Below are 11,668 nucleotides of genomic sequence, written 5' to 3'. Positions count from 1 at the left end.
TGCTCTGTCTCGGTTCCCTCATCCATTAAACAGACACAAGCACTATGTCCTCTTCTTCACTGAATGGAACTGAACTCCCTCATCAAATAGTCAGGAGATTCAATTGCCCTGCTTTGTAAGTCCTTTTGATGAATCAATTATTAAATCAGGCAGGCTCCAGTGAAAGGGAGCTCCTGTTCTGGGAATTTGTTGAAAGTGAGAAAGTGCCACTACACAGAGCTCAGAGTCAGAAACTTAGCCTATGGATGAACCTGTCAAAATAACATCATTTAGATCTCACAGAGGCCTAATTCACTGGCTGATGTGGTAGGAGCAGTACAAGAAAATGTGAGCTCAGTAAAGCAATAATGGAGTGACACTGTATCATACTCTATTGCATCCAGCCAATCAAAAATCAGGACTGTCTGCATACCCTAATGTAAATTAAGTTAATGCAACAACATTAAAGAGACCAAAAGTGCATTCAAATAGTCCTGTTTATTATGGTTAGCCAAAACCAATGTTCTGATTGTGACTCCGAGAACATTGTACATTTTGGGGTCCTAAATTCAGACACACTTATTCTTAGTTCTTGACTTGGACTGAATTAGGTGCAGGAACTCAGCAATACTTTGAGCTAATAATACTATCTATAACAGGTGCAAGAACTCAAGCAATAGAAAATCAGAGGTGCCGGTACTAAGTTCCGGTGAGCTCCTGCCCAAATCAAGCACTGCTTATACTGTAGAATCATGAAGCCAAAACAGCCATCTCCACGATCAACTTCTATGTACATTTTTTAAATAAAAATCTCCCTAAACTGCACGTAAATCCAGCAATATTTCAAAAAGCTGTCTTTAGCTCTCTATCGTATTTAGCTATTTTAAAGCGGCAATATCTAGCTTTTTGGGCCACCCAACCAAATTCACATGATTCTCTACACTAGACTTGCTTGTTTTGTCACATAAACTGAAATTAGGTGAACAATTAGAATTTTAGCAACCAGGAAATGGCAGAGAGATTTCTGCATAGTGCACTTTTAAACTCAGAACACTAGCAGTTGCAATCACCAGCAAGTGTGAGTGGGACAATGAAAAAGAGCAGAGCAGTAAACAGGCCATAAACACAACCGGTGGTAAAGCACTGAATAAAGTAAGAGTACACACAAACGTTTCGTTCCACTCCCACATTTCATGCCCTGTCCTCCCCAGTACCGCCACAAGCTGCCTTGCCTTCCTCTGCTTCCACACAGGCACAGGGAAACAACTAAAAAATGTGGCAGCCAACAGAGCCTGCTCTGGTGCTGCTTATGTACTCCAACACACCTCCTATCCTCCTGTTTTTGTAATATAATGAAATTACTGCTAGGTGGTGCCTGCCACATGGGCACCGAATGGAGAGATTGGCTCCAGCGTAAGGGCTTTTAACTGAGCCTTTTTCTTTGGATTCAGATCCAGATTATTTGGTTCAACAACTGCAGGCAGCGAAGAAACAGGGAAGTTATGTGCACTTTCACCCAGGTATACAGTACATCAATGTTTGATTTACTTTTATTTTCTTATACTCCCATCTCTGCCTCCGAGCTGTAAGCTCTCGTCGCATTAGCCAAACCCGCCCACAGGTCGATGATAGGGGAGACAAACACGATGGCCAGCTGCCTCGAAACAACAGTCCAGCATAAACAGAGAGGGGTAGAGACAGAGAGAGTCTGCTGTTTGCGGATGATCTGGTGCTTCTGTCCCCAACCAAGGAGGGCCTACAGATGCACCTAGATCTTCTGCACAGATTCTGTCAGACCTGGCCCCTGACCGTAAATCTCAGTAAGACATGGTGTTCCAAAAAAAGTCCAGTTGCCATGACCACAAATATACATTTAATCTAGACAACGTTGCTCTAGAGCACACAAAAAAATATACCTACCTCGATCTAAACATCAGCACCACAGGTAACTTCCACAAACATGTGAACGATCTGAAACACAAGGCAAGAAGGACCTTCTACACCACACCATTAATTAGGCCAATACCCGCTAATTATCAAAATTCAGAAAAGAGCTGTTAAATTCTACAACCACCTAAAAGGAAGCGATTCCCAAACCTTCCATAACAAAGCCATCACCTACAGAGAGATTAACGTAGAGAAGTGTCTCCTATGCAAGCTGGTACTGGGGCTCTGTTCACAAACAAACAGACACCACAGAGCCCCAGGACAGCAACACAATTAGACCATGAAAAAATGTGTATGATAATTACTTGACACATTGGAAAGAATTGACCAAAAGCAAAGCAAACTGGAATGATATTTGGCCCTAAACAGAGAGTACAAAGTGGCAGAATAGCTGACCACTGTGACTGACCCAAAATTGAGGAAAGCTTTGACTATGTACAGACTCAGTGAGCATAGCCTTGCTATTGAGAGAGGATGCCACTGGCAGACCTGGCACTCAAGAAAAGACAGGCTATGTGCACCCTACCCACAAAATGAGGTGGAAACTGAGCTGCAGTTCCTAACCTCCTGTATGACCATATTAGAGACACATATAGTGCCTTCGGAAAGTATTCAGACCCCTTGACTTTTACCACATTTTGTTATGTTACAGCCTTACTCTAAAATGTATTAAATTAAACAATTTCCTCAGAAATCTACACACAATACCCCATAATGACAAGACAAAAACAGGTTTTTTGAAATATTAGCAAATTTATTAAAAACAAAAATTATTTATTTACATAAAAGTATTCAGACCCTTTGCTATGAGACTCGAAATTGAGCTCAGGTGCATCCTGTTTCCATTGATCATCCTTGAGATGTGTCTACAACTTGGAGTCCACCTGTGGTAAATTAAATTGATTGGACATGATTTGGAAAGGTACACACCTGTCTACATAAGGTCCCACAGTTGACAGTGCATGTCAGAGCAAAAACCAAGCCATGAGGTCGAAGGAATTGTTTGTAGAGCTTCGAGACAGGATTGTGTCCAGGCACAGATCTTGGGAAGGGTACCAAACATTTATGTAGCATTGAAGGTCACCAAGGACACAGTGGCCTCCATACATTTTAAATGGAAGAAGTTTGGAAGCTGCAAGACTCTTCCTAGAGCTGGCCGCCCAGCCAAACTGAGCAATCGGGGGAGAAGGGCCTTGATCAGGGAGGTGACCATGAACCCGATGGTCACTCTGACAGAGCTCTAGAGTCCCTCTGTGGAGATGGGAGAACCTTCCAGAAGGACAACCATCTCTGCAACACTCCACCAACCAGGCCTTGATGGTAGAGTGGCCAGACTGAAGCCACTCCTCACTAAAAGGCACATGACAGCCCGCTAGGAGTTTGACAAAAGGCACCTAAAGACTGTCAGATTCTCTGGTCTGATGAAACCAAGATTGAAGTCTTTGGGCTGAATGCCAAGCGTCACGTCTGGAGGCAGTGGTGGAAAAAGTACCCAATTGTCATACTTGAGAAAAAGTAAAGATACCTTAATAGAAAATGACTCAAGTAAAAGTGAAAGTCAACCATTAAAATACTACTTGAGTAAAAGTCTAAAAGTATTTGGTTTTAAATATATGTAAGTATCAAAAGTAAATGTAACTGATAAAATGTACTTAAGTATCAAAAGTAAAAGTATAAATTATTTCAAGTTCCTTATATTAGCAGACCAAGAGGCACAATTTTCTCTTTTTTTTTCATTTACGGATAGCCAGGGGCACACTTCAACACTCAGACATAATTTACAAACGAAGGATTTGTGTTTAGTTAATCTGCCAGATCAGGTAGTAGGGATGACCAGGGATGTTCTTTTGATAAGCGTGTGAATTGGACCATTTTCCTGTCCTGCTAAGCATTCAAATGTAACAAGTATTTTGGGGTGTCAGTGAAAATGTATGGAGTAAGAAGTACATTATTTTAAAAAGTAAAAGTTGTCAAAAATAAAAAATAGTAGAATAAAGTAAAGATACAAAAAAAATACTTAAGTAGTACTTTAAAGTATTTTTAAGTGGTACTTTACACCACTGTCTGGAGGAATCTGGCACCATCCCTACGGTGAAGCATGGTGGTGGCAGTATCATGCTGTGGGGATGTTTTTCAGCGACAGGGACTGGGAGACTAGTCACGATCGAGCAAAGATGAACAGAGCAAATTACAGAGAGATCCTTGATGAAAACCTGCTCCAGAGCGCTCAGGACTTCAGACTAGGGTGAAGGTTCACCTTTCAACAGGACAACGACCCTAAGCACACAGCCAAGACAACGCAGGAGTGGCTTCGGGATATGTCTCTAAATGTCCTCGAGTGGCTCAGCCAGAGCCTGGACTTGAACCTGATCGAACATCTCTGGAGAGACCTAGAAAATAGCTGTGCAGAAACGCTCCCCATCCAACCTGACGGAGCTTGAGAGGATCTGCACAGAAGAATGGGAGAGACTCCCCAAATACAGGTGTGCCAAGCTTGTAGCGTCATACCCAAGAAGACTCAAGACTGTAGTCGCTGCCAAAGATGCTTCAACAAAGTACTGAGTAAAGGGTCTGAATATTTATGTACATTTGATATTTCAGATGTTTATTTTTAATAAATTAGCAACAATTTCTAAAAATCCGTTTTTGCTTTGTCATTATGGGGTATTGTGTGTGGATTGATGAGGGACACAACAATTTAATCAATTTTAGAATAAGGCTGTAACCTAACAAAATGTCTAAAAAGTCAAGGGGTCTGAATACTTTCCGAAGGCACTGTATTTCCTTCAGATTACACAGACCCACAAAGAATTAAAAAACTAATTCAATTTTGATAAAATACCACAGTGTGCCATCCCAGCAGCAAGATTTGTGACCTGTTACCACAAGAAAAGGGCAACAAGTGAAGAATAAACACCATTATGAGTGCAATGTATATAGTTCGTTTTTTATTGTTTATTCCACTTTTGTTTATCTATTTCACTTGCTTTGGCAATGTAAACATGTGTTTCCCATGCCAATAAAGCCCTTTGAATTTAATTTAATTGAGAGAGTGAGTGAGGCAATGATTGTGAGAAAATAGGTGGTAGGAAGGCGTTATCAGTAGTCACTCTCCTTCATGTTCTAGGCCTCATAGACTGCTCAGCACCATTGACACTCTCTAATCTAAAGCAGCAGGTAGTAGTAGCACCATGCAGGGCATCTGCATGTGCACGTGTGCTGAAAAACACCTGGCTCTGCCACTGGAATGCTTCAGGAGCCTCCACAGCCCATTTGGGTAATCAATTCCTGTGCAGGGAAAGCTGGGTAAAATGTGCTACAGATGTAGACTACAACACTATAGGACTGACTGCTCTGTACAGTACAGTAGATCTCTCTCCTTCCTTCCTTCCTCCTCCACCTCCTTGTCTGATCTCTCCCACTGAGTTGTACAAGGAGGAGAATTCCTCTGTGTTCCCAGCACCACCCTGCTCTTTCAAACGCACCCATAGTCTATGGGGCGCCAGCATTCAGGGTTAGCCGCGCTGTGTGTCTGCATGCCGCACATGCTAGCACGCCATGCTGACTTACAGCTGCCTACATTGGTCTTCTGAGGAGAAAGGAAAATCTATTGGAGATCCCCACCTGCCCCAGTCCACTCCAGCATCTCTCTCTCCCATAATCTCGGTCTACAAATGTCTGTCTCCCTACCTGCCTATCACTCTCTTTTTGAAGAGGTACTCAAGTGGTCAGTGTTAATGTAAGACTGGCGGAGAAGCAAACAGAGACAGACAGATACAGACAGAGACAGAAAAACGGAGTGAAAGAAAGAGAGCGAGAATGAGAGAGTGAGAACGAGAGAGCAAGAAGGAGAGCGAGCGAGAGGGAGAGAGGAGAGATAAACGGAGCCAGTGCTGTTTTAATGAACTGCCAAATTGCTGCTGCCACATGTGGAGTTCCAAAATAAATGCTCAATTTCTGCACACTCTATTCCCCAAATATGCTTGAAAAGCGACCAGCAGAACCAAAAGCATGCCTTCGTACAATCAGGGCACCCCTAATGGATACAAACGGAGGCATTTAGGATGTCTCAAATTTCAGATTTTTTTTCTCCAGAAAAAGTGAGATAAATATGTTTTATTAAATATCATGGGGTTCCTTATGCACACAGGTTACTGGAAATCAGCTGATTCCTCTTCCGACATGCATTTCTGAATGTTAATGACAGTAATATATTGTTCAGACAAAAACTATTTTTTCTGACACTGACCTGGTTCTGCATAATAACAGCAAATTCCATAATGTTGCATTTCACAAAATAAAACAAGATCAATTTCAATGTCACTGACATTTAAAAAGCTGAATACTAAAATCATTCAATAATGAAAAACCTAATAATAAAAAATAATAATAATAACACTTCAAAAATACTTTCATTTTGACAATTAAATGAGGGTTGTTTATTAGAGGTAGGCCTATTATTAGTCATTAATTAAAAGTTAATTAAGCCATAGTAGGCTAATAGGCTAGCCTAAAAAATGAGTAATTTAGATTTATTTATTTCCCATATTACTAAAACGAGAATTATAGAGATCTAAACTATTCCAAAATGCATTATCAGTTTCCAGTCATACAGAATCCACAGCAGAATAACAGCTTGGAAATTCGACCTACCTGTGCATTGCAAACCTCTTATGATGAGATCCAGTGAGTTGTCGGGTCTCAATTTCCTTTTTTATAAGGGAGAATTCGTAACTTGTTTGGTTTCAAAGAACTCCTCCTACATGACACCTTCACATGAGATGAGAAAGAGATATTAGATCATTATAGAGAAACAAATCATTCCCTTTGTTGTATTTTATCAGCTGGCAATTTATGTTGCCATCAAACATTTGAGCTCTCCGTGTTCATTATTTATGGAAATTCAAAAATCTGCAACTCATTTCAAATAAAATGAGAAACTAATCTTTCAATTGCAATCCGCTGAAAAATGTTTGTATAACTTTTGCTATTTATTTCAGTCAGCGCAGTTATTTATAAGAAGGCTCGTGCTAGTAAATCACTCACTTGATGCAATTTCCACATAAATCCAATTTTAAGCGTCGGAAACCTTCCAACCCAGACAAGTCATTCACAATCCTGGGGTATTTGCATCCAACCCCATCTAGTGCAGGAGTCTCCGCATGCATGAAGTTGAGTTGGCCCCACCCCTCAAACTCACACAGACTGCGAGACGAAAAACCAGAGGTGGAACACAGTTGGGTTGTGCTGTTTCTTTTTATCAACAAATCTTGTTAAATACCATTAGCTCTAATCTGTGTTGTAATGAAGCACGAAAAAATACCCGTAACTTTCGGCCATCAAGCCTTGCCCAGCTGAATTGGTTTACCCTTAACGTGAGGCATTTAAATGAGGGCTATTACGACAACTGATAGGCTACAATCTTATTTTACGGGCCAAACGACTTTTCTAATGATAATATTTTTCTTCCTAAGATAACATATTTTGACCTTGCATTTAAATACACCATCCTCAGTGGCTGTGCATTGGTCTAGTCATTTTTACTGACAACTAGGCCTACACTAATAAGACTATTGAATCAATTTGATTATGCATATCTCTCCTTGACAGGTGTTTCCTGCCAGCGCGCGAACGTGTAGTTTTGGCGCAGTGTAAGGACCGTGCAAAGAATGCAAAAGAAAGGTAGACTTTGCCCAAATCGAAATCACCATTCAAATGTTGAGTTAGCTGGGGTTTTATTTTTATTTTTTTAATTGGCCATATTTGCGTTAGGCTAATATTAACTGGCAGTTGGAATTGTTCAATGAAATAGTATTGATTTGAGGTAAAAACGTTTGCTTACTACAGTAGGTAGACTATGCTATTACTATCTTAAAATCCTACTAGTGTACATACAGTACTGTATGACTTTGAGGGGCAACGTGTTCTACTCATAGCCTTTAGGCTATACAGGATACAAAAGTTGTAACTTACCGAAAGTGCTACCTTTCTTTTATTATCTAGGATAGTAGCCAAAATATATCGTCCATGGTGGTTGTGCATCTGTCATTTTATTTGCAGTAGCTGATAACACTAACTCTCCTTGACAGGTGCTTGCCGACATGTGTGCAAAAGAAGAGCGCGAGAACTGGACGTTTTGGCGCCATGTGCGAACAAGCAGTGGCGGTTCTAGACCATTTCAAACGGGGGGGGGGGGGCAAGCTGGGGCCAGTTGTACTGTTAGAGGGGCCAGTTACATTAGACGTTATTGTTGTCATATCGTTTTCTTCACTGCATTGCAGGCATTAGCAGGCAAAAGACCATGTTCATAACCGTCATTGTTGCCACTGTCTAATAACGGATGCAAGAAAAAGAATGATAGCAAAAATGTATTTATGTAAAAATTATTTCATACTCCACATTTAGGGGGGCCACAAGGGAGTCCAAAATTGTTGTCACAGGGGCACTGGCCCCCCCCTGCCCCCCAGAACCGCTACTGTGAACAAGGTGAAAAATGCCAAACAAATAATGTTGTCTTTTATATGTCGAAGTATGTTTGATTCTTTTGAAGTGTCCAGTTTTGCTGAAGTAATATTGATTGCCAACAGTGTTGGAAAAGGTACCCAATTGTCATACTTGAGTAAAAGTAAAGATACCAATAGAAAATGACTCTAGTAAAAGTGAAATTCACCCAGTAAAATACTACTTGAGTAAAAGTCTAAAAGTATTTGGTTTTAAATATACTTAAGTATCAAAGTACATGTAATTGCCAAAATATACTTAAGTATCAAAAGTAAAAATATAAATCACTTCACATTCCTTATATTAAGCAAACCAGAAGGCATGATATTCTTGTTTTATTTCATTTATGGATAGCCAGGGCACAATCCAACGTTTAGGGAGTCCGCCAGATCCGAGGTAGTAGGGATGACCAGGGATGTTCTCTTGAGAAGTGTGTGAATTTGACATTTTTATTGTCTTGCTAAGCATTTGAAATGTAAGGAGTACTTTTGGGTGTCAGGGACAATGTATGGAGTAAAAAGTACATTATTTCTTTAGAAATGTAGTGGAGTAAAAGTAGTCAAACATATAAATAGTAAAGTAAAGTACAGATACCCCAAAAAACGACGTAGGTAGTACTTTAAAGTATTTTTAAATAAGTAGTTTACACCACTGATTGCCAATCATTATCTTAAATGAATTGTCCTTGTCTTTAGGTAGAAAAAAAGGCAAGGAGGGATGGAAGCAACTGCTACATGGGCATGACTAGGACATGACTTCGAAGAGCAAGGTTAGTTCATTTGTCTCAATTGATAGCCTATCTGTGATTGGGAATCCCATAGGGCGACGCACAATTGGCCCAGCGTCGTCCGGGTTTGGCCGGTGTAGGCTGTCATTGTATATAATAATTTGTTCTTAACTGACTTGCCTAGTTAAATAAAGGTTAAATAAATAAATAAAATACAATTAAAATTATCTGCCCTTTATAATATGGTCTAAAAGTACTACCTTTTCTAATGTTCAAAAACTTATTTAAAACCACCTGTTTTGGATAAAGTTATAGAACTGTGACAGAAGGGGCATTATTAAATGTAGGCTATACTGTGTGGGCCAGTAGGCAGAGTGGTCCTGGAGTCATAGCAAATGTTGAATAAGCCATTGAGTTCCCAAAATGTTGCACTTATTGTCATGAACAATAATTAACCTAGTCAGAGAGCAAAATAAACACAATTTCAACAGAAAAGTTGCAAATATTATATATACCTCCACAACCCTGGGCCCTTTTAAACTAAATATGGTGTACTTCGGTCATGTATCTCTTAACGCTCCCCACATATTTCTTTCCTACCACCTCTCTATTTTGCAGAGGGGCAAGATCGAGAGTCTGTGCTATTCACTAATAAGGAGCAGGAAAGTTTTGTAATGAGTTTTGGCCCACCAATCCACCTATAAGAGATGATGTATTATTTACACCAGAACTGGCCTCATATAAACCAATCTTGCATGACATGGAATGATCATGCTTAAAGTGTTGTTTAGTAATAGGAAACTCATAGTTCCATCAATCTCTCTCACGCTCTCCCGCTCTCTTTCCCAGTGATGAATAACAGTCAGCACACCTAAGTGTTGCAGAATGTTTAGATACCAAAATTGTTTAGATACCCATCAAATCAACTAGAGTATTTGTGACAATAGAATAAGAGAATGAGAGTGAGAGTAGAGCGAAATGACAAACGTAGAATAAATGACAAGCTTAGTAAGCTTCTGCACTGACAGTATACATTGCGTAGAAAACATTAAGAACACCTTCCAAATATTGAGTTGCCACCCCCCACCCCCCACCCCCATGTTGACTCCAATGCTTCCCACAGTTGTTTCAAGTTGGCTGGATGTCCTTTGGGTGGTGGACCATTCTTGATACACATGGGAAACTGTTCAGCGTGAAAAACCCAGCAGCGTTTCAGTTCTTGACACAAACCGATGCGCCTGGAACTTACTGTACCACGTTCAAAGGCATTTAAATATTTTGTCTTGCCCATTCATCCTCTGAATGGCACACACACAATCCATGTCTCAATTGTCTCAAGGCTTAAAAATCCTTTTTTAACCTGTCTCCTCCCCTTCATCTACACTTATTGAAGTACATTTAACAAGTAAGATTAATAAGGTATCATAGATTTCGCCTGCATTCACCTGGTCAGTCTATGTCATGGAAGTAGGAGGTATTCTTAATGTTTTGTACACTTAGTGTATGTTAAATTAACATAAATCTCAAAACAGTTTATATTTCCTCATAATCCAACAGGGGGCCATAAACAGCAATTCCTGGAGATTCTTCAGATCAGTGATCCTTGTAAACTGTGAATTTTTGGCGAGAGGTTCCCAGTCTCCTTTTCGTTGGGGCTCAAACCACAATATGTGAGACAACTTACAGTTTATAAATCGCTTTGGTACTATTTTCACAAATATGTGGTGAATTGTTTTACTCTTAGTACAAAACTCCAAACTGGTAACACTTATAACAGTCTTACATTCAAACCCTTTCATTGTGCATTAATTTTGTTTGTAGACATCTTTCACCACACAACCATTGATCCAAAATACAAGTTTACTGTGAAATATAATGAGTACATTGGTTTAATCACCAAAACACAACCTAATGATATCTTCTCAATGTAGTTATTTTAACAACCAGTTAATCCAATAGCAAAAAATGTAAAATACGTTTAAAAAATTGCGCTTTGAATGTCGTATGCTACAGTACTGCAAATTATAGTACATTACACTGTTTTCACATTAGGCAATAGACTTACAATACCCATTAAAATGGACCCTGATGGAGGATGGTATACTCATAGGGTTTGTCTTGAGCATTTGGCATTAGGTTCTCATCGAAATTGCGCTAAATATCCTAGTGGTTCATGCACCTGGGGAAAAACCTTTTGGCATGGCGAATCCAAGCCTAACATAGGTCTGGATTGAAATAATTTCATGCCTCATTGGGATGGCCTGAAGGAGGATGGTCCGCTCATGGGGATGGCAATTATACATTTTCCACAAGTTTTTTAATCAATCAATCAATCAATCAATCAATCAAATGTATTTATAAAGCCCTTTTTACATCAGCAGTTGTCACAAAGTGTTTATACAGAAACCAAGCTTAAAACCCCAGAGAGCAAGCAATCGGATGTAGAATCGTGTATTGTAATTTACAGTATTTTTTTGTACTTATGTATCGTAGTGGTCCTGTATGTGACTCAGT

The 11,668-nt window shown here is 39.8% G+C and overlaps 1 protein-coding gene across 1 annotated transcript in view; it reads right to left on the bottom strand.

The window, feature by feature from the left end:
- The window catches only part of LOC115176912 (R-spondin-1), a 32,657-nt gene extending 25,465 nt beyond the window's left edge, over positions 1 to 7,192 (bottom strand). The window contains exons 1-2 of the mRNA XM_029737304.1: positions 6,973 to 7,192; positions 6,580 to 6,696 (exon numbers count right to left, since the gene is read on the bottom strand). The gene's annotated coding sequence lies outside the window, so the exon portion shown is untranslated. The remainder of the gene's footprint in view (positions 1 to 6,579; positions 6,697 to 6,972) is intronic.
- Positions 7,193 to 11,668: the final 4,476 nt, after the last annotated feature.

The sequence above is a fragment of the Salmo trutta genome, chromosome 3 (genome assembly GCF_901001165.1).
Source record: "Salmo trutta chromosome 3, fSalTru1.1, whole genome shotgun sequence".
In the NCBI taxonomy this organism is placed as follows: domain Eukaryota; kingdom Metazoa; phylum Chordata; class Actinopteri; order Salmoniformes; family Salmonidae; genus Salmo; species Salmo trutta.
The sequence above is the reverse complement of the archived record's forward strand: the minus strand, read 5'-3'. Positions and strand labels throughout refer to the sequence as shown.